Genomic DNA, 11,249 nt, shown 5'->3' with positions numbered 1-11,249 from the left:
ATATATATAAATAAACTAAAAACCTGCATATAACAAAGATATTCTTTAGGAATATGGCTGAAATGTAAACACTCTTAGATGGAAATTTGTTGAAGGAGATTCTTCAGATGTAAAGGAAAAGATAAAGAACTTGAAATATTAAGAATAAAGAAAGGAAAACAGGAAAGGTAATATACAAGAGAATATAGTGATAGATCTTTCCTTTGTCTTAAAAAGCTATGTTTAATATTTAGAAGCAAAACTTTGTAAGTTTGTATGTGGAATAACACGTAAAACAAACTTCTAAAATGGAGGCAAGGAAAAAGATATAAACAGTGATGAATTTTCTGCCTTCCACTAGGATGATAAACTACAGATGGTAATTGACTGTGACAAGGGAAGTATATGTAGTAGAATCTATATGGAGGGAGAAGTAGAAGCATGCTAGGGCAATTAAGATGAGATTGAATTAAAAAAGTTTATGTAACTCACAGGAATGTTTGAGAAACAAACATTTATAGGTAACAAATTTTAAAAGGCATCCTAATGAATATGGATGCTATAAAAATAATTCTTTACTAGCTCAGAATTGAGTATAATAAGGGTTATTTATTTAGGGATAGACTCACTGATCACAGTCCTTTGAATGAACTGGGAACAGGAACCAAATCCAGAATCTAGGAGAGAGAGCAAGCATGTGCTTTACATCAGCATTTATAGATTAAGAGACCATGCCCAAGTAGGCTGGTATCTTAAAGGATACTGTCTGAAGGAATTCCCACAGCACCTCCCCATTTTGTTTAAATAAAATAGTTCTAAACCTAATACAAAACTATATACAATAAGAACAAATATCAATTATAAAAACTAGAATTACAACCAGCATAAACAATATCAAGCAAGAAACATGCTAAATTTTTCGATAATTATCCTATTCTAAGGAATCTAAATCTTATATTAGAAATAAGTTGGCCAAGTCATGAGAGTAAAGTAACTATGACTATCTAGTCTCCAACCCCATCAAGGACCCGAGAAGGGAGATAATATTACTTCAGTAGACAGAAAGTACAATCAAACAACTTCCAAAATGTGCAATAAATAATAGAGTCTCATTTGCAACGTTGGAGCAACCAACTTTGGCTAAGGACTAGAGTAGTTGACAGACCTTTTTCCGAGGCAGGAAATTTTGCAAAACCATCTTACCCTGTCCTGGCCAGGTTTGGCAGTCTTTTTTCTTGTATCCTGCTTGTCCAGTCCAGACACTGCATTTTGCCAGTGGTCGATGTATAGGCAGTTCCTTGTCCAAAGGCCAGTTTTGTCAAGTAGAAAACAAGCTCCAAGTGAAGTGTCTTTGGTGTTGAACATTCTCTCGGGAATAGATCTGTGCTGCCAAGAGCAATCGTGTCTCACATCAATAGAACCCTAAGTTGTTTAGAGACCATTTTCTACAGTTCTTTGAGGTGGTAGAAGATTATCCATCTATGTGGAATACAACCTTTGTGTATCTAAAGAACCTGTTTAGTCTAACTATAAGCATGACAAGCATGGATGACTATAGACCAATATTACTTAATACTGTATAGCTTAAAGACTAGGACTTCATGTTAGAAATTAAACAGTCTTTAAACAACTGTGCAGCAAATGAGGACAATGACATCAAAATGTAAACAATGTATAAGTATCTTGGTCAGAGGTAGAAATGTATAGTACAATATGATAAATAGATCCTAAAATTTTATCAATATGCAAAATGTCTTAAGCAGAGATAGAAACAAGCATGCATACAATATGACAAAATAACGTTGCCTATGTGCACAAATATTGTAAACAGAAATAGGAGCATATTCAGTATAATTTTAATTTGTATCAATATATAAGAATTTATACTAAGGTAAATTGTCTATAAATAATAATTCACAAGTATTCACTCTATTACTCACTATTATAATTAGTGTGAGTAAGCTCACACTAATCTACCTATTATCCCATCCAATTTTCTTTTTTTTTTTTCAAAGAGATCCCTGAGCCTACATAATTTCCACCCCAATCCCCAACCCTATACCAGTTATCATCAACCCCTAATTGATGTCCCTAACCTTAAGAACAAACTTTGTTGGGAGAGGGACATAGTCTTCTGGAATTATTTCCAGCTCTCATAGGGGAGGTGTTCTTTCTATGGGATCCTATAAAAGTAAAATAATAGTTAAGTTTCAAGATTGCTGTCTGGCATAAATACAAATAGTCTCTGAGTACTCAGTAGAGTTGTTCTGAAGTTCTTATTTGAAGTTCTGGCCAAAATGTTCTAAAGACGGTGCACTATTTCAGCTAACTAAGTTGAAACCATCTTGAGTCACTGGTTTCCAAAACTATCTTAAAGTAACACTGTCAGCATCATGACACCAAATAAACCAGGTGGAGTCGTTGTTGTGAGGACCCATCTTCTTCTTGAATTCTTTTAGATATTTTTTCAGTATCCTTTGACATGGATTGAAGTTCATCTGTAAAATTAATGTTACTCTTTTCAATGGTATTAATTTTTTCAGCTAACTGTCCATTATTAGTCTGTAAAGACTGTATCATTTTTAAAAGTGTCCCATTCTTGCCTCTGTCACCAAACCAGTTTCTTAATGATACAATATGAAAAACAAAGCTAAGTCCCAATGTTCAATAAATGGGTGTGTCAGAAAACCCATATAAGCCCTGCAGAATATCATCTATAGAATATGCAAAATGGTTATTAAATTCCTGAATGGTAATATTTTCTGCCATTGTATAACTTTCAAATTTATTAATTTACTTACCTGTGTTAGGAGATTTCAGTAAATTGTTGTAGGTGTAATAATCTTTTTTAGCTAGCAGGTGTCATGGTTGCAACTGCTTGTTGGAAAGATGCGACCAGCGGAGGGCTACTTTGGTTCCACATAGGTCCCTAGTTAAATATTGGCAAACATGCTTTGCTTGAAAAAATTAGAGCAATTAAATCAATTCCATACGTAGGGAAAGGAGATTAGAGCTAGCGAGGAGGGAACACAAAGGAGAATCTGTGCAAGTCACCATGTTGCCGGCAAAGTGGTAGGATAAGAAGCATATATGAGCCTGAAAAATTACCAAGTTGACACATGGTAACTCTGCTATGGTTGTGGCAGGGTTTTGGCAAAAAGCCTCTTAGTAAGTGAAATCAATCTAGTCAGACAGGGGTGGGAGACCTTCTAGGTCGTGGACCTTTTGGGCCTTTTTCAGCCTATCCCCATAGGCATGGAGTTGAGATTTACATGGGCACCAGATGAAGATGAATGCTATAAAATAATCCCACACTAGTTCAGAATTGACTATATTAAGGTGTTCTTTATTTAAGGGTAGACTCACAGATCACAGTCCTTTGCACAAATGGGGAACAGGAACTGAATTCAGAATCCAGGAGAGAGAGGAAGCACACACCTTACGTCGGCATTTATACTATAAGAGACCATGCCCAAGTGGACCAGTATCTTAAAGGCTACCGACTGTAGGAATTCCCATGACATTCTAATATATTATTTGTGACCTTTAAATATTTTAAACATGTTAAATAAATTATATAAATAAGCAAAATCCATCTAAAAGTATCATCTAACTTAAGAAATTATGATTGTAAACACTCCAAATTTAGTGACAGATATAAACAGAATAAATCCATACCTAGACAGGTCATAATCATATTTCTGAAGAATCTACCAGTAGCCCAACTTTAAGCTTTTTAGTAGTGCTATCAGGCTAGTGACAAAGTCCTTTCCTTAATAGAGAGTCTTTCAGGGACATTTTCGATCCAAACCTTAAGAATACTCTGCAAATAACTAAATGTTAAAACTGGTATAGAAAGAGCCCAGTGTCCAGATATTAACATTATACCAACATCTATTTCCTGGTTTCAGTCACTGGTCTGTGGTTATATAGGATGTGATTATCAGGGCAGTCTTGGCAAATAACACAAGAATATTCTCTATACAACTTTCACAGTTTCTGAGCCATGCTTTATTTTATAATAAAACCAGCAAGCCAGGCATGGAAGTACACACTTGGAACTTCAGCCCTTGAGAGATATATGAAAAAAGATCACAGGCTTGAGGCCAGACTGAGCTACATAGGAAAAAGAAAAACAAAAACAAACAAAACATCAAATTTTCAATTTGACTGAATTTTTATTGATTTAAATATTCATAACTGGCTCATGGTGTGGAAAACTAAACTGAATCCTGGGAGAAAGAAGGTGGAGTCAGGAGAAGCCATGTATCCCTGCTGAAGACAGACACCAGCAGAAACTTTATCTGGTAAGCCACATCCATATGGCAATACTCAGATTAATAGAAATGGGTTAACGAAAGATATAAAAGCTAGCTAGTCTGTTTAATTACTATTAAACATAGCAATATGTTTAAGTGATTGGCCAGAAGTAATTTAAATAATTATAGCCTCTGTGTGGTTATTTGGAATCTGAGCAACTGGGAATGAATGAGTGACCTTGCCCAACAAATTGTCGCACCAGCGTGGGGCAAGAATTTCCATGTAAAGTCTAAGAAAGTTTTTTAAGGGCTTCTAGACCCACAAAATAGAAGCTTCTTGGTAATAGCAATTTTTCAGATAGGCTCTGTTTACAGAGGAGGTACAATAAAAACTGTGTGGCATCTTTAAACACGAAAGTGGCAACTTCCTGATTTGTCAGCACAAACAGCTCTAACTCTTTCAAGAGGTCCTCTATGAACACTTAAATGGAGTTTGTGAGCAGAGTGTTACAACTTGCTTAATAACAACATAGACCTTGCTCTGTGCCTGGAAATGGGGCAATGTGCATGGCTCACAGAGGAAGCAAACATGCCTCTGCCAGGTTAGACTAGGCAGAGCAAGCAGGCAGGGCCTGTGTTGGCCCTAGTCATGCCTGCTTAGCATTATATATTAAAAAAGTTGCTTCTGGTCAGAAAATAATTGCAGATATACAATAAAGACAGATTCAGATTTTTAAAAAAAGACTTCTAAATAGGTGATAGTGTTAGATAAATGTACATAGGCTTGGGAGAGAAAAGAAAAAGAGTATAGAGAGTTGTAAAAAAAGTAAATCATTTTAAAGAACAAAGTCTTTAAAGAGACAGAGTTCAGACAGTCATAGATTAAAAGGAGTAAGAAAATTAAGCCACATAAAGATGAAAAATACACAGAGAATCTGGATTATTGTGTTTTCCTTAAATTTTTTGATTGTGAAGGAGCTAAGTACAGAGAGACATTTCACTGTATGAGCTGCTAACTTAAACCAACATATATATTTTAAAGGTATCATGACTTTAGAATTTGGGTCTAAGGATATGTTATTTTGGAAAAGAGGTTCTTCTTTTGTTTCCACAGAGGATGAGAACTTGTGGAATTTTTCCAGATTAATGTGGTTTGATGGACCAAGACCCCCCCTGAAAGGATGCTATAAACACCCTCCAAAATTACTTTGCCCAACAAGAAGCAGGTTGGAGAGAAATATGCCCAAATTCCCAAAATGATTGTTTATAAATGTTTGTTTACATTTAAAAGGGAATATGCTACTTAGAGATGGATACTTTGTATTGGTATGGATCTTGGTTTATTGATACAAATTTAAGGTCAATTTTGTCATTTGTATATTTTTGCTCTTATTAAGGTATTGTGTTTGTGCAGCTCCTTTAAAACTGTAATGTATAATTAAGAAATATAGGTTAATATATAATCATCTATAATAGTCAAGCTAGGTTTTCTAGATATATAGAGATATAGTTCAGTTAGATAGGTATTCTTCAAATCTTTGACAGACTACAGAATATGGCATTTAAAATGTTTTAAGGCCTTAGGATTTTTTATGACAGTAAGACACATCGGATCCTGGCAGCACCAGTTTACTTCAAGAGGATGATGAACATTGAAGAGGCTTTTTATGGAGTTTGCTAGTCATTTGGGGAAGAAACTGCTCTTGCCTAAACTGCTTGATTGGCCTTGCAGGACCCACAGAAAAATGACTGCTGAACTTGCCTAAAGATGAAATAGATGGTCCTTCAGGGCTCCTGTTTCATGAAAGAGTCTGTCAGACATTTTGCAGGACACAGAAGAAAACAACTGATGGACTTTGTGATTACAAGGCAAAAGAGATCTTCAAATTTCCTGCCTCGTGGAAAAGTATGCTGGATACTATGGGTCTGTAGGCCGAAGATGGATGAGCCAATAATATAGAATTTTGGGTGACTATCCAGGCAGCGAGATGTCTCTGTCAATTCTAGAGTTTTAGAAATTGTTTACAATGCACTTCCTGCTTACTTAGGTAATATTATATCCTTCTGGATTCTTTGATAGAGTTGAAGAATAGATAGTTATAGTTTTCCTTAATTATGATAAAAGATAAAGTAGATATACGGATTGTAACTATAATTCTTGCTTAATACCCGTTTTGTTATATGTAATTTTAGTATGGTAAAGTTAAAACCTTTCTTTTTATTTAAACAGAAAAGGGGAAATAGTGTGGGAGGTCCTTCTATATATATAGGTTGTTTTTATTGGTTAATGAATAAAGAAACTGCCTTGGACTACAATAGGGCAGAGTAGAGCTGGGTGGGGAAAACTAAACTGAAAGCTGGGAGAGAAAAGGTGGAGTTGGGAAAAGCCATGTAGCCCCACCAAAGACAGATGCTGGAGGAAAATTTACCCACTAAGCCACAGCCACGTGGCGATTACACAGATCAATAGAAATGGGTTAACCAAAGATTTACAAGAGCTAGCTACCAATATGCTTATGGGATTGGCCACACAGAGATTTAAATAATATAGTTTCTGTGTGGTTATTTGGAATCTGAGTGGCCAGGAACGAACAAGCAACCTCCCCCAAAAGAGTTCTGCCAAACAACTTCTCATACCTTTACTTTTACCCCTAGGTATCCAAAGAAACATTTCATGTAACTTTGATTTGGCACATAGCATGGACTGCATCTTCTTTACATGTTTCACAGTTAGGTTCAGTATTGTGACTTCAAGAAATACAAAGTTGGGAAAATAACATATGTTACTCCTGATTCTAAGAAATAATACAGATGGTATGCTAACTTCTCAGGTTGAGTAAAACTTCATTGCCTTGTTTTGTAAGCTCACTGGTTAGGAAGAAGTCTGTAGTTGCTGAGAGCCTTAATTATCTCTTTTTACTGACAAAAATATAAGCAATGTACTGTCTCCAAATCCCCAGGAATGAACAGTTGGTCTATGGCTTTAAATCTTTTGCCAGCACAGGTTAAAAGATCAACACAGTTAAGCCCACACAAGTTCATCGCCAACTTGCAGAAAGGGTGGATTTTTACCATCTTTCTATTGATTCTTTTCCTCTTTCCCCAGGGCACCTTCTCACTTCATAAAATGCACATAATTAAACTGTTGGAAATTCTTAGTGCGCTAGGCTGATCAATTCCACAGTACCTCACACAAAACAAACAAACAAACCAAAAAAGAATCCAATCATAAATAACTTCCCAAGTTTTCCTGGGGTCACGACAGGGTAGAGACTTTTCATGTTATGTTGGACTAAATTACTCTAACACTCAGATTCCAGCCACCCATAAAGTGATAGCAGAAGCTGTTGTGACCTCCAGCTTTGGGCAAGAGCCAACCCTGGCTGTCCAATACACCCTAGTGGTAAGATTGAGGCTTCCATCAGTAGTATTTTATTGCAGTTCAGCCCCAAGTGCCATTTTGAAGATGTGGAGCCTTTAGGATCTGATTAGTAGAAGTAAGTTTTTAGGGGTAGCCTTTGAGAAGGTAGGTTATACCTTCTCATGTTTCTGGACTTTCTTTCTGTTTCCTGGCTCAGTGACAAATGAAAGACCTGTGGACATAGGCTCCCAGCACTGTAGTAGAAGAAGCCCCTCTGCCATGTCTTCCCACAAAGATGGATTGAAACGTTTGGAAACCATGGTTTAAAAAAGAATCCTGTCACCTTTACTTGCTTTGTAAAGTATTTTGTCACAGTGATGAGAAAAGAGAAATAACGTGATGGCTGGAGTTATCTCCAGCATGATGATTTTCAGGTGATTGGCTTATTTAGTTATTGATATCACCCCTGTTTTAAATTCTCTGTAGATAATACATTCACTTGCTACTTTTATTTGGGGAACCACTCATACCACCTCTCCTCTAAAGGCACTATTTTTTTTCCTGTTCTTTCCTCTGTAGAAAAACAGAGGGAGATTCAGGGACAACCTATGTTCTGAAAAGATAGGAACAGCCCAGTTCTTTCTAGTCCCTTGATGTAGTAAGTCCTTCTGTATGTGTGTTGCTTTTATTGGTTAATGAATAAAGAATCTGCATTGGTCTGTGATAGCGAAGAGTATAACTAGGCAGAGAAAACTAAACTGAATGCTGGGAAAAAAGAAGGCAGAGTTAAGAGAAGCCATGGAGTTGCCAGAAGAGAAAGATGCTAGCCACCAGTGGGAACTTTGCTGGTAGGCCATGAACCTCACAGTAAAATATAAAATAATGGAAATGGGTTAATTCCAGATGTAACAGCTAGCCAATAAAAAGCTAGAGCTAATAGGCCAAGCAGTGATTAAATTAATACAGTTTCTGTGTGGGTATTTTGGGGCTGAGCAGCCTGGAACAAACAAGTGACCTCATACACCAGTCCCTGACTGATGATAGGTTACATATACTACAACGCCCTCCCCAAAGACCCATGTGTCAGGGGTGTGGTCCCAGTTTGGTGATATTGGTAGTTGGTGGGACAGGAGCCTGTCAGAGGTTCCCTAGTTAGAGGGTCATGTTGGGTTAGAGTCATGCGCTTGCAGGGGATTGTGGTGCTTCAGCTGCTTCCCCTTACTGTCTTAGAGGGTTTAGCTCCACTGCACTTCTACGATATTGTCCCTGCTCTGAGAATTAGAATCAGTGTGTCTTCCCTACCATGAGTGAGCCTTTGAGAACTTAATCCAAAATGAAACTCCTCCCCCTCCATAAGCCTTGTCTCAAGATGTATCATAGTGACAGGGACCTCCAAACCACTAGATCTTAAAGAATGTCTTCAGAGAACGGTGGTTAAGTAAATAAATTATTTATATTTCATATCAAATACCACCATTTCACACTGAGAGACAACTCAAAAATTATATATTGATTAAATGACCTGAAAAATAAAAGCCAGATAACTATGAAGATTGTCCATTAGGACTTTGTCGCCTTGGAAAAAAACTCTGTCTCAATAAAAGAGCCCCAAGCCCAAAGACATTAAGACCAAGATGTTAACTAATGCTCATACCTGATATTTACTCTGCTTGTTGATAGTCCAAATCTTCTAAGTGCCATGCACTACACAAAACTCATGGCCATCCAAAGTAGCTATGTATGTCCTGTTTTTGGTCCTACTCGCTAGAAGCAGAGTCTGAGGCTAGGGTTTTGGTGTATATACTTTATTAGAAAGTGCTTCCAGGAGAAAGGAGGGAAGCAGGATGGAGCAGGGCAGAGTTGCATACTAATACAGCCTCAATTGGAGTCCTCTCTAGTGGGATCCTATGAGCTCTGAAGAATGAACCTTGTCATTCTACTGCTCCATGCCCATGAGTCACTGGTGTAGATGAACAGTTGCAGTATCTCTCTGGAAAGGTAGTCCCTATTTGGTCCAGGTCATGTTTGCAGAAGAGGGAGCAGTTGTGAGCCTTAGCAGACAAATTCATGGAAGCTGCAGGACGTGTGTGCTGGCCTGAATGGAAAAGGGAGCTTGGTCAGGCTCCAGGGCAATCTAGAGCAGTTTATCCCTCGAATGCTGCTGTATTATCCAGTTGTTCCCAACTCGCAATTCACTTCATCTAGAGACAGGATTTCTGGCATCTTGTTATCCAGCGGATTGAGTTTAGATGTTGACTGACAGCTGATGAGTCTGCTGGTGGCCATCTCATGCCTGATGAGTTCAGTCAGGAATGGCATCATGATATGCTCAAACTTGGTGATGGTTACAACAATTTTCATGGTTTCCTCCATATTTAAAAAATATATTATCTCAAAGTTTTAGGGGCTTTTACTAGGCTTTTTAAACTAAATTCCTCCATCTTTCTCTCCCTCCCTTCTTTCCTCCCTCCCTTCTCTTCTCTTCCCTTTCCTACTTTCTTTCTTATTGAGATTCTGGGAGTTTGAGATGGAGTCTCAAGTACTGACCTCAGATTCACTAGGTAGCCAATGTTAACCTTGCTCGAGCTTCTGATCCTCCCATTTCTGCCTCCTAAGTACCGGGATTAGAGAGGTACGTGCCATTGCCCCTGCTCAGACTTCTCTACTTGTCATGCTCACAGTTCTTTCAATTGGTGAGCATGTGCATCTGGTCATAAGTTCAGTGAAGCAGGAAATCAGCAGTAGGCATGCATTGGATCCACTTAGGGACAGAACAAAGCTAGGACTCCTGACCCACATGCAGCTCTATTTTAATCAAGGGTCTCCAGCATGGTTTTACTCAAGTAATGGCTATGTTAGTCCATTTTTTTCAAAGTTATGACAAATACAAAGCAAGAAAAAATGATCTAGTTCTGGAGGTTCGTAGGCTCAGGTCATGATGACTTTTCTATTGACAGACTCAAGATAGTGCCGAGCAGCACATGGCAAGAAGCAAGCATCATACTTGGTAGCATTTCATACCTTTGGATCTCTGACTCAATGGAGAGCCATCGCTTTTTATTCCTTGGGAAGGGATTCCCCTTGATGACTTTATTTAATCCTAACCAGCCCTAAAAGATAATTAAAACATTACAGAGCAAATTTCTGCCTTCTTGATACCTCACATTGGGATTAAATTTTAGCACATTAATTACCACCTGCTTGGGGAAATGCTCAAACCACATCTAAGCCACGGCGTACTTCCTGGTCCCTAAGTTTGGGATCCTTTACTCAACTGTCTCATGTCTGCCTGGGATCTCCTCAAACGCACATGTTTCTGACATGCACCTTGAAACTTGCCTAATTTCTCCCCCTTACTTATTTTCAAGACTGCTTCTGCTATTTAGATAATTGTTAGGGGAGAATCCCATTTATTGGTTAAAAAAAGAAAACAAAACGTGTCTTAGTTTGTTCACGCTGCTGAAAGAGAAATACTATAAATTGGTAACTTCAGCAATAGCAATTGTTTTCTCACAGAGTCTTGGGGTTTGTAAGGGCTGCCTATTTCTTCCTCTGTCTTTATTGCCTTTCCTTGGTACATGTCAGTTGGGAGACACACAGAGAGAGAGAGAGAGAGAGAGAGAGAGAGAGAGAGAGAGAGAGAGAGAGAG

This window comes from Alexandromys fortis, unplaced genomic scaffold, assembly GCF_014885135.2.
Source record: "Alexandromys fortis isolate MF-2015 unplaced genomic scaffold, M_Fortis_MF-2015_v1.1 scaffold_14, whole genome shotgun sequence".
Classification (NCBI taxonomy): Eukaryota; Metazoa; Chordata; class Mammalia; order Rodentia; family Cricetidae; genus Alexandromys; species Alexandromys fortis.
This window is presented reverse-complemented; position numbering follows the sequence as displayed.